The sequence below is a fragment of the Macaca fascicularis genome, chromosome 4, assembly GCF_037993035.2.
Source record: "Macaca fascicularis isolate 582-1 chromosome 4, T2T-MFA8v1.1".
Lineage (NCBI taxonomy): Eukaryota > Metazoa > Chordata > Mammalia > Primates > Cercopithecidae > Macaca > Macaca fascicularis.
The window spans coordinates 9,617,132-9,629,678 of NC_088378.1; the positions used below are offsets into that span (position 1 = coordinate 9,617,132).

Below are 12,547 nucleotides of genomic sequence, written 5' to 3' on the forward strand. Positions count from 1 at the left end.
TTCCTCACAGTGGATTCTAAAAGAATTCTCACATTTGACTTTGTGTTGCGGCCACCCTGTGGGGCAGCCAATGATGTTTACAACCTCTTTTTTAAAACAGCAACTGCAGGCTGGACTGCTTCTGGTTGTGACCTTCATAGAAGCACAGAGGCTCTCGAAGCAGGACTCTGGGTGCAGAGCGACTGCCTTAGAACCCAGCTAGACTAGGCCACCCCATTGCCCCCTGACTCCAGTCCCTCACCTCCATAAACCTCTGTTAAATGGGGGTAATTAACAAGTGTCTACCTCCTGGGACCGTTGCAGCCATTAAGTGAGTTAAAACATGTAAAAGTCTTAGTGCAGTGGGGGCAAAGGTTATTTAGTGGCAAAGGTTGTTTAGGATGAAAATGGTACTTACCCCATATATTTGTGGTGAGAATGACCTGAATAACCCACAGAAAGAGCATAGTGTGCAGCAAACAGAAGTTCATGAGTCTTGGCTATTGTATAAAAGACTTTTTTATGACTTGTTCAGAAAAGATTAAAATCTTCAGAATGACAGCCATAAATTCATCAAGACCCTATGGTACGGCAGCAGCCCCTCCCATTCAACCCTCCTTTTAGCCAATCTAGTATTACATGTAGACTCTATGGTACGGCAGCAGCCCCTCCCATTCAACCCTCCTTTTAGCCAATCTAGTATTACAAGTAGCAGCAGGCCTTGTAGGAGATCTCATCTCCTCTCTCTACATGGGAGATCAGTTTGCTTTTATAATACACAGCTGTTGTTAGCCTTGGGCCAGAAGGCACACCCTGAAAGTCACTGGAACCATTCCTTCATCATCCATACAATAGTAAGATTTCCAACGTATTAAGAAGTTTCTATCAGACACGGTGCTTAACATTGGATATGTGTCATCTAACTCAATCCTCACCACAAATGCATCAAGTAAGTGCTGTTCTCCTCCTAAAATTAAAATGAGGAAAGTGAAGGTTGAAGCAATTAAGTAACATCCCTGGGGTTACACACCTACTAAGCAGTGGAGTCAGGTTTTTAATCCAGCGCCTTCTACTCCAGAGCATGTACTCGTGACCATTCCACACCTGTCCGTCCCGCACATTCACCGGAGGGCATGGATCAGAGCCACCTCATACCCTCACCAACACTGCTCCACCATCGTTAGTCCTAGCCAATAACACTGTGTTCTAACTATTACCTTTCCATAAATGCACTGGTACTCAAAAGTGTGCTGTTCCCAAATCCCCCATTTCTCTCTTCCCTGCTTGTTACAGGCCCCTTCTTCAGGGTACTCTTGCTACCCTCATCCCTAGCAGTCAATGCACATAAATGACAACTCACATTATCCCATTTTTTTAATGTGGGAATGGATTCTAGAGTCGGGAGGTTGCTTCAGAAGAGAAGGGGTGGGAAGGCAAGTAGCTTGGGGTACTGGGAAACTGCTAATTTCCCAGGGTTGGTTAGAAGGGGTCCTTTACCATCAGTTATGTTTACTTCTGGAAGCTCTCCTTTGTTGTCATTGGTTTCCTGCACAGCTGAACATGGTTCATGAGCTTAGAGAAAATATTGTTATTGACTTGGTTGACAGTTTCTTAATCTCTTTATGTCTCAGCGTCCTTGGCTATAACATGGAGATAGGAGTAGTGCCTCTCCCAAAGAGTGCAAAGTTAATCAATTGACTGATGATAGGCATGTGCAGTGCATGGCACAAAATGGACATGATAAGCAACAATGATGGTCAGGATGACGCATTTCAGGGTCGCTTCCTGTGATCCACAAAAAGCGGTTTTTAACACAACTCATAAAAAAGCTTTCATGCCCAGATGTTTCAGTGATCCAGGTATTCCTTCTGACATGGCGAGTAACTGAAACATGCAGACTTTCTCTCTCATGTCGCTCACTGACAGCGTTTCTCCCAGGGCAGCCCCATCTCAGAAACATGGTGTTATATCTTTATATCTTGATGTTACATCCTCAGCCTCAGGATGCTGCTGTGGCTGAGGCCGTGCTGCCTGAAGGAAACCCCTGTCTGTCCAAGGCCTGTCCCGTTGGTTTATAGACCCACACATCCCATGGCTCAAGACGTCCCTGAGCCTTGTACAAATTCAGAATGTGAGATGCTATAGAGAACAAATGACCAGTTTCTCCAGCATATGACAGGCGTGGAGTACGAAGCAGAAGGGAGACCGCTGCAGATGACAGACAAGTCAAACAACCCCCTGAACATCTGGGCTGGGTGTGAAGCCTGATTTCTGAAGACTGGAAACAGACCAACCATTAAAAAAGAGAGCATTCAACGGTGTGGGAGAAAACATTGCAGAAGACCTATCTGATAAAGGGACTGTTGCCAAAATATACGAAGAACTCTTCAAAATTGATAGTAAGAAAACTATCAACAAGATTAAAAATGGGCAAAAGATCTGAACAGAAACCTCACCAACAAAAAGATATACAGATGGCAAAAAAGCATATGAAAAGATGTTCAACATCATATGTCATTTGGCATTTGCAAATTAAAACAATGAGATACCTCTACACACCTACTAAAATGGCCAAAATGCAAAACAGATACCGCCAGATGCTGGGGAGGATGTGGAGCTCCAGGAACTCTCATTCACTGCTGGTGGGAACGCAAAATGGTACCGTCTCTTTGGAAGACAGTCTGGCAGTTTCTTAGAAAACTAAACACAGCCGGGCACGGCGGCTCATGCCTGTAATCCCAGCGCTTTAGGAGGTTGAGGCAGGCGGATCACAAGGTCAGGAGTTCAAGACTAGCCTGGCCAATATGGTGAAACCCCGTCTCTACTAAAAATACAAAAATTAGCCAGGCGAGGTGGTGAGTACTTGTAGTCCCAGCTACTCAAGAGGCTGAGGCAGGAGAATCACTTGAACCCAGAAGGCGGAGGTTGCAGTGAGCCGAGATCGCACCATTGCTCTCCAGCCTGAGTGACAGAGCAAGACTCGGTCTCAAAAAAAAAAAAAAACAAAAACTAAGCATATTCTTAGCATATGATCTAGCAAACATACTTCTTGGTGTTTACTTGAATTAGTTGAAAACTTATGTCTACACCTAAACCTTCACACAGATATTGACAGCAGCTTTATTCATAATTGACAAATCTTGGAAGCAACCAAGGTGTCCTTCAGTTGATGAATGGATAAACAAACTGGTACTTCCAGACAATGGGATATTATTCCATGCTAAAAAGAAAGGCACTGTCAAGCCATGGGAAGATATGGAGGAACCTTAAGTACATACTAGCAAGTGAAAGATGCCAATCTGAAAAGACTACATACTGTGTGGTTCCCGCTATATGATATTCTAGAAAAGGCAAAACTCTGGACACAGTAAAAAGATCCATGGTTGCCAGGGGTTTGGGGAGAGAAGGATGAGTATGTGGAGCACTGAGGGTTTCTAGGACAATGAAACTCTTTTATATAATACTGCAGAAGTGGATAAATGTTATTATACGTTTGTCCAAACCCATAGAAAGTACAGCACCAAGAATGAACCTCATGTAAACTGAGGACTTTGGGTGATGATATGTCAATGTACGTTTTGCATTTATAGCAAATGTACCATTCTTGTGGGGAACATTGATGGGGGGAGGCTGTGCATGTATGGGGGAGAGGGTAGAGGGGAGCTCTCTGTATTCTGCTCAATTTTGCTGTGAAATAAAACTGTCTTTAAAAATAAGCTCTATTAAAAATGAAAAATTCTAAAAGACAGTTTTGACACAATTGACTTTAGATGATAGCAAGGATGCATTAATTTTCATTGACATTTCAGCTGCACCTTAAAGATGGGTGAGATGTTGTGAGGAAATACGGCGGAAGGACTTTTGGCAAAGACACTGCATGAGCGACAGTGGGGAAGGAGGAGAGTGAGGGCAACATTCGGAAGACAATTTGGTGTTCAGTTTATCTGTAATCTTGTGAACAGTTGTGGTTTCAGATAATTCAATGTGTTATTCCTGGACACCATTTCAGAAATCATAGCATTTTGGCATTCCAATTCTACCTTCTGGAGGGTCTCTCAAAGCTAGAAGAGAATAAAAATTCTTTACCCATTCATAGAACTTGGTTCTGAATATACGATGACCTCAGCCACGAAGCAGTAATTCTCCAGATTAATTGTGCCTAAGAGTTGTCAAGGGAAAGGGTTACTTATGAAAAGTGCCGAAACTGCCACCACCTCAAATCCAGTAGGTCTGAAATGAAACCTGCAATCTGCATTTTTGACGAGCATCTCAGCCAACTTGGATCCAGGTGGACCAGGCACCACATTTTCAGAAGTCAAACCATAGAGGTAGATGCAAGAGGCTAGAAGAGATGCCCCACATTCTAAAGCCAATAGGAAGCAACAGGTGACATGAACGAGAGAAGTGGCAGGGGAAACATTGAAACGTTGACCTTTCACTTTCATACTTAGGAGAATTACGCACTCCACAAAGAAATACACTCTCTTGCTTTAGAAAAACACAATCATTTCCCACTTTTGATAGAGATATGGGACAGAAATATTTCTCTATATGCAATGGACATTTAAGTGTAATGACAAATAGCAACTGAAGGGAAGCAGTGGAGGCCCAGGGTGTCCTCATTCTTCACCTCAGCAAGGGAAGTTTAGAATGCATCTTTTACGTCAATCTCCCAATCTATAAATATTGTCTTAGATTCTTTTCAAACCCTCTGAAAGCCAAAATTTAAAAAAAAAAAAAAAAAAAGTGTGTGTGTGTGTGTGTGTGTGTGTGTGTGTGTGTGTGTCCAGATCCTGCTCATGGGCCACCAGTTGTGACCTTTGAACGAAACCCTAGCTGGGAAGGTTGGTTTGGACTAGATCACAGGGTTTCAGCCTGAGTTCTAAGAAATAGGCAGAGGTTGCAAAGGAACATCAGGGGCTTCAGTAGAAGGTAAAGAAGAATCTCAATCCTCCCCCATCCCATACACACACACTCACCCCATCTCACTCCTCAACACGACCATCTCTGCTTTTATTATGTATAGGTGTTCCATAGCAAATTTCACTTGAAAATAGAATTGAGCCGCTAGAATTTCCAAAGAATATCCTGGGTGTATTAGTCAGTACAGACTAAAGTCTGTTGCAGTAACAAACAACTTCAACATTCCAGTGGTTTGAAACAACAAAGGTTTGTTTCTCACGCGTGAGGCCTGTCCAGTAGGGTTGGCAGGGAGCGAGACACGACCTCGTTCTCCATCAGGGTCAGCAGGTGGAGCCCTTCCTTCAGGAAGCAGGATCGTGGGAGGGATGGAGAGTTGAGTGCCAGCAATTAAAGGCTTTGGCCACAAGTTACACATGTCATTGCCACTCACATTTCATTGGCCAAACAAGGCATTTGATGACATCTAACTGGGTTGGGACAGTGCACCCTTCCCACAAGCTCTCAGGGAGAAGGGAGCTGAAGACCCCGTGAGTAGTGTGAACGGCCAGCACTGCAGGGTTGTGTGGTGTGTTGGGAGGAGGGCTGAATTCCAAACCAGAGAGTGAGCTTTTATTTACTGAGGAATAGGAATTATAATGGGATCTTTGAGGAGAGCAGTAACGTAACAAATATAATAAATACAAACACTAATTATAAAAAGTTAAATATCCCATTTATTAATATACTCTGTAACATGATATTGATTTGCAGCCTGAATAAAAATCCCCTTGGTCAGCAGAGGTTGCTATCAGTTAAATTATGAATAGATTAGGCTAGAAATTGATTAACAATAATTTATCTTTTTTCCACATGTGAATTTAACCAGTGTAATAAGAGCTTTATAAATAACCAATGAAAAAAGCCAGTCTCAGTGCTTGTGAGTCCTCCCACTATGGAAAATTAGACCCATCTATTGAAGAACAAATATCCCCTCATGGAAGCAAAGGTTTTCTCTCTCCCGTCATTTGATCAGATTTAGAAGCATAATTACCATCATGCAATTTGAACTAAATATATTAAAGTATTTCTTTGAAGTGAAAATAATTGGAAAGCATCAGGAACAAGCCTTTCTATTTGAGACACCTTGGGAGGAGAGTTAGCCTCAACAAAGGCTGAAGCAGCTACAGCTACTGATCCCTGCTGCCGACTTCCCACCCACCTTGGCAACAGAACCAGGCAGAATCCTGGTCTCGTCTCGTTTGCATTTGATGTGAATTCTATCAAAAGGAAGGGATAATTGAGCTAGAGTTAGCTTTCTGAATTGAAAGGGAAAGGAGCGAGAAGAGCAGCTGAAAATACTTTGTGGTGCAAAGTATTCAGTCTGTAAGTGGAATATGGTGTGTGTGTGTGTGTGTGTGAGATATGTAAGCACTGTGCACACATGCAGACTTGAGAATTGTAGCCTTGACTCTTTTCAGTGGGAATACAGAGTTCTAAAAAGGAGTAATATCTGTCTCTTATCTCTCCTAATTTATTCCCAGTTCATGACGGAGGAGCAAGAACTTTTTTTCTTTAGAGGATAACCTTTGCCAGAGGGTCTGTTTTGAAGGAGGAATGTCTGTGAGAACTGAATGATGATGTCTCCCCTGCTTCCTGTAGTGGGGACACCCTGTCCTCCACTCGCCCTTCCCTGGGAAGTTGTCCTAAGGAGGTACAAATCCCTTGCACTCCTTGGCAGAGCTTCCTGTACTTCTTTACCTGACTTTTCATGTTGGGAGCGAGGAAGTACTGGTAACTGCCCCTCCTGCAGGCCACTAGCCAGCAATGCCGCCTGGCCCTGGCCTGTGGACTGACTCCTGGGAACAGGCTGTGGAGTCATAGCCAGGAGGAAAGGGCACACCAGCAGGTTTGTGAGAGGGAGTCTGCCTTGATGTATTTGCTCCTAGGGCTGCCATCATAAAGTGCCACAAGCTGGGTGGTGTAGAACAGCAGAAATGTGTTGTCTCACGGTTCTGGAGGCCAGAAGTCTGAAATCAAGGTGCTTCCAAGGTCATGTTCCTCTGAAACCCATGGGGAAGAATCCTGCCTTGCATCTTCTGGCTTCTAGTGTTTGCCAGCAATCCTTGGCTTGTGGCTGTGTCACTCCAGTCTCTGCTCCCATCATTGCATGGCCACCTTCTCGCTGCGTCTCCCTCCTCTTCTTCTGAGAACACCAGCCATGTTTCAGTTAGAGCCCAGCTACTTTGGCATGACCTTATGATATGGTTTGGCTGTGTCCCCACCTAAATCTCCCTTAAATTGTAATAATCCCCACGTATCAGGGGCTGGGCCAGGTGGAGATAATTGAATCATGGGGGTGGCTTTCCCCATACTGTCCTTGCGGTAGTGAGTAAGTCTCATAGATCTGATGGTTTTATAAAGGGAAGTTCCCCTGCACATGCTCTCTTGCCTGCCGCCATGTAAGATGTGCCTTTGCTCCTCATTGGCCTTCCGCCATGATTGTGAGGCCTCCCCAGCCATGTGGAACTATGAGTCAGTTAAACCTCTTTCCTTTATAAATTACCCAGTGTCAGGTATGTCTTTATTAGCAGCATAAGAACAGACTAATATACCTTACCTTGACTAATTACATCCACGATGACACTATTTCCAAAGAAGATCTCATTCCGAGGTACTGGGTGTTAGGACGTCATCATATCTTTGTAAGGGATACAACTCAACCCATGACACTCAGTCCGCTCAGTCCTCCCAGCTAGCCTTGCCTGTGTGTACTGTCATTCTGATGCTCTCTAACAGGACCCAGGAAAATCTAAAGAGATTCTGTATTCCCATCAAACCTGGAAGGGCAAGAGCATGTCACTTACATGTTAAGCCTCTTAATTACATTTATTCTTTGAACAAATATTTGTTCAAAATTTGTCAAAAATTTATTTCAGCCTCCCTGCTGAAATAAAGCTTCACTGAGACCTGAAGAAAGAATCGGGTCTAACCCCACCGAGAGAGCATGGAATTAGGTTCTAGAAATGATGAAAATAAATGAGGATGACCGTGCTTGTCAAAGATGAACATCAGTTGTGGGAACAAAACAGGAACCTCTTTCTCTCAGGACACGGTCCCCATGGCTGGCTCTGTGGTGAGGAAACAGAAGCTCCCGTCTGCGGCTCTGCTGTCCCTTGAGCATGCTCAGGTGGTTGAAGGTGACTAGCACCATACCTGCCTTCCAGCTTGCACAAAGAGAGAAGGAGAAGGGGTGAGCACATGCCTTCTTTAAGGGCATAACCCAGAAATGGCACGTTTCAGTTTCATTTACATCTCAGTTGCCAGATCCAGTCACATGGTACCCTGAGTGCAGGAGAGGCTGGGAGATGTAGTCTGTACCTGGCAGACACATGACCAGTGAAGGCTTCTAATACTGTGGACGGGAGGAGAAGATACACATCAGGAGGACAACTACGAGCCATAGCATGTTGTCTGACATGTTAGCAACTAAGGATTCCTTCCCTCCCGTAGGACTGTGCCGGGCAATGCAGTAGCCACTAGCCGGCATCCTTGGAGCACTCAAAATGTGGCTAGTCAAAGGGAGGTGTGTTGCAAATGTAAAATACAAACCAGATTTCAAAGACTTAATACCATAACAGAATATAAAATATCTTATTAGTGATTTTTATGCTGATTACAAGATGAAATGAATGTTTTGATATATTGTGGTAAATAAAATATATTATCAAAATTACTTTCACCTGCTTTTTGCTTTCCTAAAGTGGATATTAAAATACAATTCATATGTGCGGCTCACATTTTATTTCCAATGTATAGCACCACTCTAGAACTGTAACAGTGTAGCAGGCAAGAAAGGTGTCAACAACAGAGTTCAAGAGGGAGCAAGGGGGAGGAGTCCTAGAAGACTGGGGAAAGGCTGGGGACGAATCCTAGAAGAACTTGACGTTCGGCTGGAGACTTGGATCTTACAAGTTCACTGGAAGCACAAATTTCGTCAGATGCATTTCAGCCAGCTGGTGCATGTTACTGAAACCTCTCCAGCCCATTTCTTTGCCCATAAGATGGGAATAAGTGTGCTTATTGCAGACCATTTTCATACTGATTAAATCAGCTAATGTGCGTAAAGCTCTCACACAGTGTCAGCACATTAAAATGTTCAGTTTTGTTACTGAATGAAGGAACCAGTCAATGAAGAAACTAGAAATTCAGTTCAATCCCGTGCCTCCTTGTACAAACAGATATGAAGTCTTTGGATAGTTTTGAAGGAAAAAAAGCATCACTGATCATTAAACTTCATAGAAATAGTTTCTTGAATGCGGAATGTAAAAAACATAAGGTCTCCACTCTCCTTAAGATTCAGTCCCTTGTTCCACAGGCATGAAAAGGACCAGTCAGGTTTCTAAGCTGACATGAACACCTGATAACGTGGTGATGGAAAACATTTTTGTTGAGGCTTTGAAGTAATCAAGTGTATTGACCTTGACCTACCTGGAGAGCACATGTTGGATAGAGTTGGGGTAAGAGTTGCCAAGACATCGCAAAGTCCTGATGATGCGGTATTTTCATTGCAATGAGTAACCCCGAGGGGCGTTTGCTATTTTTTTTATTTTTTATTTTTTAAAAGCTGCCAAATGGTTAGGAAAGTTTGAAACGTTCTATTAAATCTGGTATAAAACTAAGTATAGGCTGTGTCTGCAAGCACCCACTAAATCATACAGTGCTGTCAAAAATTACTTTTCAGTTTCTGTCTCCATGGTAGGAAGAAAGCATTTGTTTGGTTTAGTGGGTGGACCCGTTAACGTGCTGGAAACGGCTGATGGAGCGGCCGTGCCTCCCCGCCTCTCGTCTTGTCTGTGCGGAGTTAGCCCTGTGTTCTGCCTTCTGACTGTCACTTCTTCAGTCACTTACAGATGGCATTTTGAAGGAATGCTAATTGAGGGACTTCACTGTTCACTTCTAACTAATCATTCTGACAGAAAACATCTCCTCTGCAAAGGAAGAGGAGGAACCCAAGAGAAGGAGCTTAGCTTCTCTGTGCTAACGCACGTCGTTATATTTCACCCCAAGATGCTCTATGCGGAATCAGCTCAAAGAAGAGCAGTGACGGAGGTGTTACCAGTGTCCCTCCCTCGTCGGCCCTTTCCGCATCTGCTCTTCGTGTAATCTGTGCCCTTCCTTGTTCACCGCCACATATTCAGGTGACCGTGTGCTGGAGCCCCCGTTAGTCCTTCTGTTCGTCCATCTATCCATCAGTTTGTCAACTGGATAAACACAGACCGAGTACCTTCTATTAGGAGAGGGAGTAGAGTGTGATGGTGAAGAACACAAGGTCTGGAACCCAACTTTCTGAGTTCAGATCTCAGCCCTGGCACTTACTAGATGTGTGATGTTGGCCAGGTCATTTAAACCTCAGTGAGTGCCAGTGTCCTCATGGGTCAAATGGGATAATGATAGTGCCAAAATTATTAAGCAGTTTTGATGGTTACATGAACTATTAAATATAATGGGCTTAAAATACTTCTTTAAACAAGAGAACATTCAATAAAGATTGTCTACTTTAATTATTACACATGTGCCAGACACTTTGTGGGAGATGGAAATATGAATAGGCTATGATCCTCCCCTTCTGCATCTTAAGTCCTCTTATAATACGACCAAAAAGACATTTCAGATAGGTCACCTTGCAATAAGTACAATTTGAAGCTACTTTATTATTTTCATTTTTGGTGGCATTTAACTAGAATTTAATGGTTATGTTTTATAACTATGTATATATGCATGGATATATTTTTATAAAAATTAAGACTATATTAAAAATGGTCTGTACAGCCTGCTGTATTATAAAATCATAAAACATAATAGGGCCCTTTGAGGTCAGCTGGTCTAGCATGACACCCAGCATGAGAATCTTCCCACAATCACCAGCCTCTACTCAAACTCATCGGGAACAGTACATTCATCAGTGCATGCCATTTTGGCTGTAGAGATTACTATCGAGTTTTTTCTTTCATGAAATAATATTCTTTCTCTCACCAGTACCCACTTCTCTGTCACAGTTTCACTTCCCATGCTAACAAGAAGCATGTATAATCCTTGTTTTAGATGACAACTTCAAACATTTAAATCTCCTTCACCCACCGTATTTCCAAACCATTGACTTGCCAAGGTTCTTTCTACCTAATATAATAAGGCCATCCTACGATGTGATGTCTGGAACAAAGTACAAAATTTCAACTGTCTTATGATTAGAGATGGAATTTAGCAGTTCTGGTCTTCAGCCCAAAACAGCATTAGCTGACCATCAACTAAAACCCCCGGGAACTTTTCACGTTGACTGCTCCCAAGCTGGGTCTCCTCCCATGAGTTCTTAATGCACCTCATTTTTTAACATAAAAGAAACTTTTACTTTTACCCCTTATCAATTTCAACTGCCACCAGAAGGCCATAATCTTGGTCTTGTCCTACCAGGAGACCCACCCCAGGCCTGTGCCATCCCTCTGACAAGAATAGCTTCTGCATCTTTAAATCATTGGCAAAGTTACTGAGGAGAGTACCATCAAGGATGAAGCAATACTCAACCTCATCATTATAATAATTAACATTGATTTAGGTCTTAACAAAGTGCTTTCACTTATAGAGTGATATTTAATGTGGTTCTCAACAACAAGATGGATGACAGCTAACATGTATTTAGCATTTACTTGATGGCAATTCTTATACGTCTTATGAGTTTTACCTTACTTAATTCTCCCAACAATCCTATAAGGAAGGTAATGTTTTGACCCTTTTCTTAGAAAGGATAAAAAACAAGGTTAAAGAAGTTAAGTCGTAGGCTGGGTGCGGTGGCACACGCCTGTAATCCCAGCACTTTGGGAGGTTGAGGCGGGCGGATCACGAGGTCAGGAGTTCAAGACCAGCCTGGCCAACATGGTGAAACCCCATCTCTACTAAAAATACAAAAATTAGCTGGGTGTGGTGGCGGATACCTGTAATCCCAGCCACTCAGGAGGCTGAGGCAGGAGAATTGCTTGCACCTTGGAGGCGGAGGTTGCAGTGAGCCCAGATCGCACCATTGCACTCCAGCCTGGGTGACAGAGCAAGACTTCGTCTCAAAAAAAAAAAAAGGGGGGGAGAAGTTAAGTCACTTTCCCGTACAAAGTTCTAGGAGCAAATGAAATGGCTGGGATTTGAACTTCTCTACACGCCACTCTGAAATGTGTGTCTTTACCTCATATGCCAGCACTGAAAGGTACAGAGAGTGGATTTGCCCAAATCACAAGCTTTGTAAGTTGTTTCTCCAAGACTCCAACTCACAGCACACTCTTAGACTCCCTCTCCCTTTGGACTAACAGGAACAACCCAACCAATGATGTTCAAGCAGGTGCAGTAGAGCAGCCTGAAACAAACCCCATCAGCGCCCTCTCATGCTCCCTGTGTGGTTCACAGAGCTATCAAGAAAGCCTTGGGGAAATGAATGAGTATGATCCTTCTTCCTTCAGGCATCACCCTGCCCATCAGCCCAGCCACCTACCCAACTGTCCATACAAATCTTTCTAAGAGAACCAAATCATTTCAAAAGATCTTGAAATCATCTGCTGTATAACTGAAAGTGCTCGACTCTAAAGAAATCGGAACACAGGCAATGGTATCTGATAGTTCGTCCTCG

At 43.3% G+C, this 12,547-nt stretch overlaps 1 protein-coding gene across 8 annotated transcripts in view; it reads left to right on the plus strand.

The window, feature by feature from the left end:
- The window catches only part of PRKN (parkin RBR E3 ubiquitin protein ligase), a 1,364,839-nt gene that overhangs the window by 1,212,611 nt on the left and 139,681 nt on the right, over positions 1–12,547 (plus strand). The window lies entirely within an intron of this gene.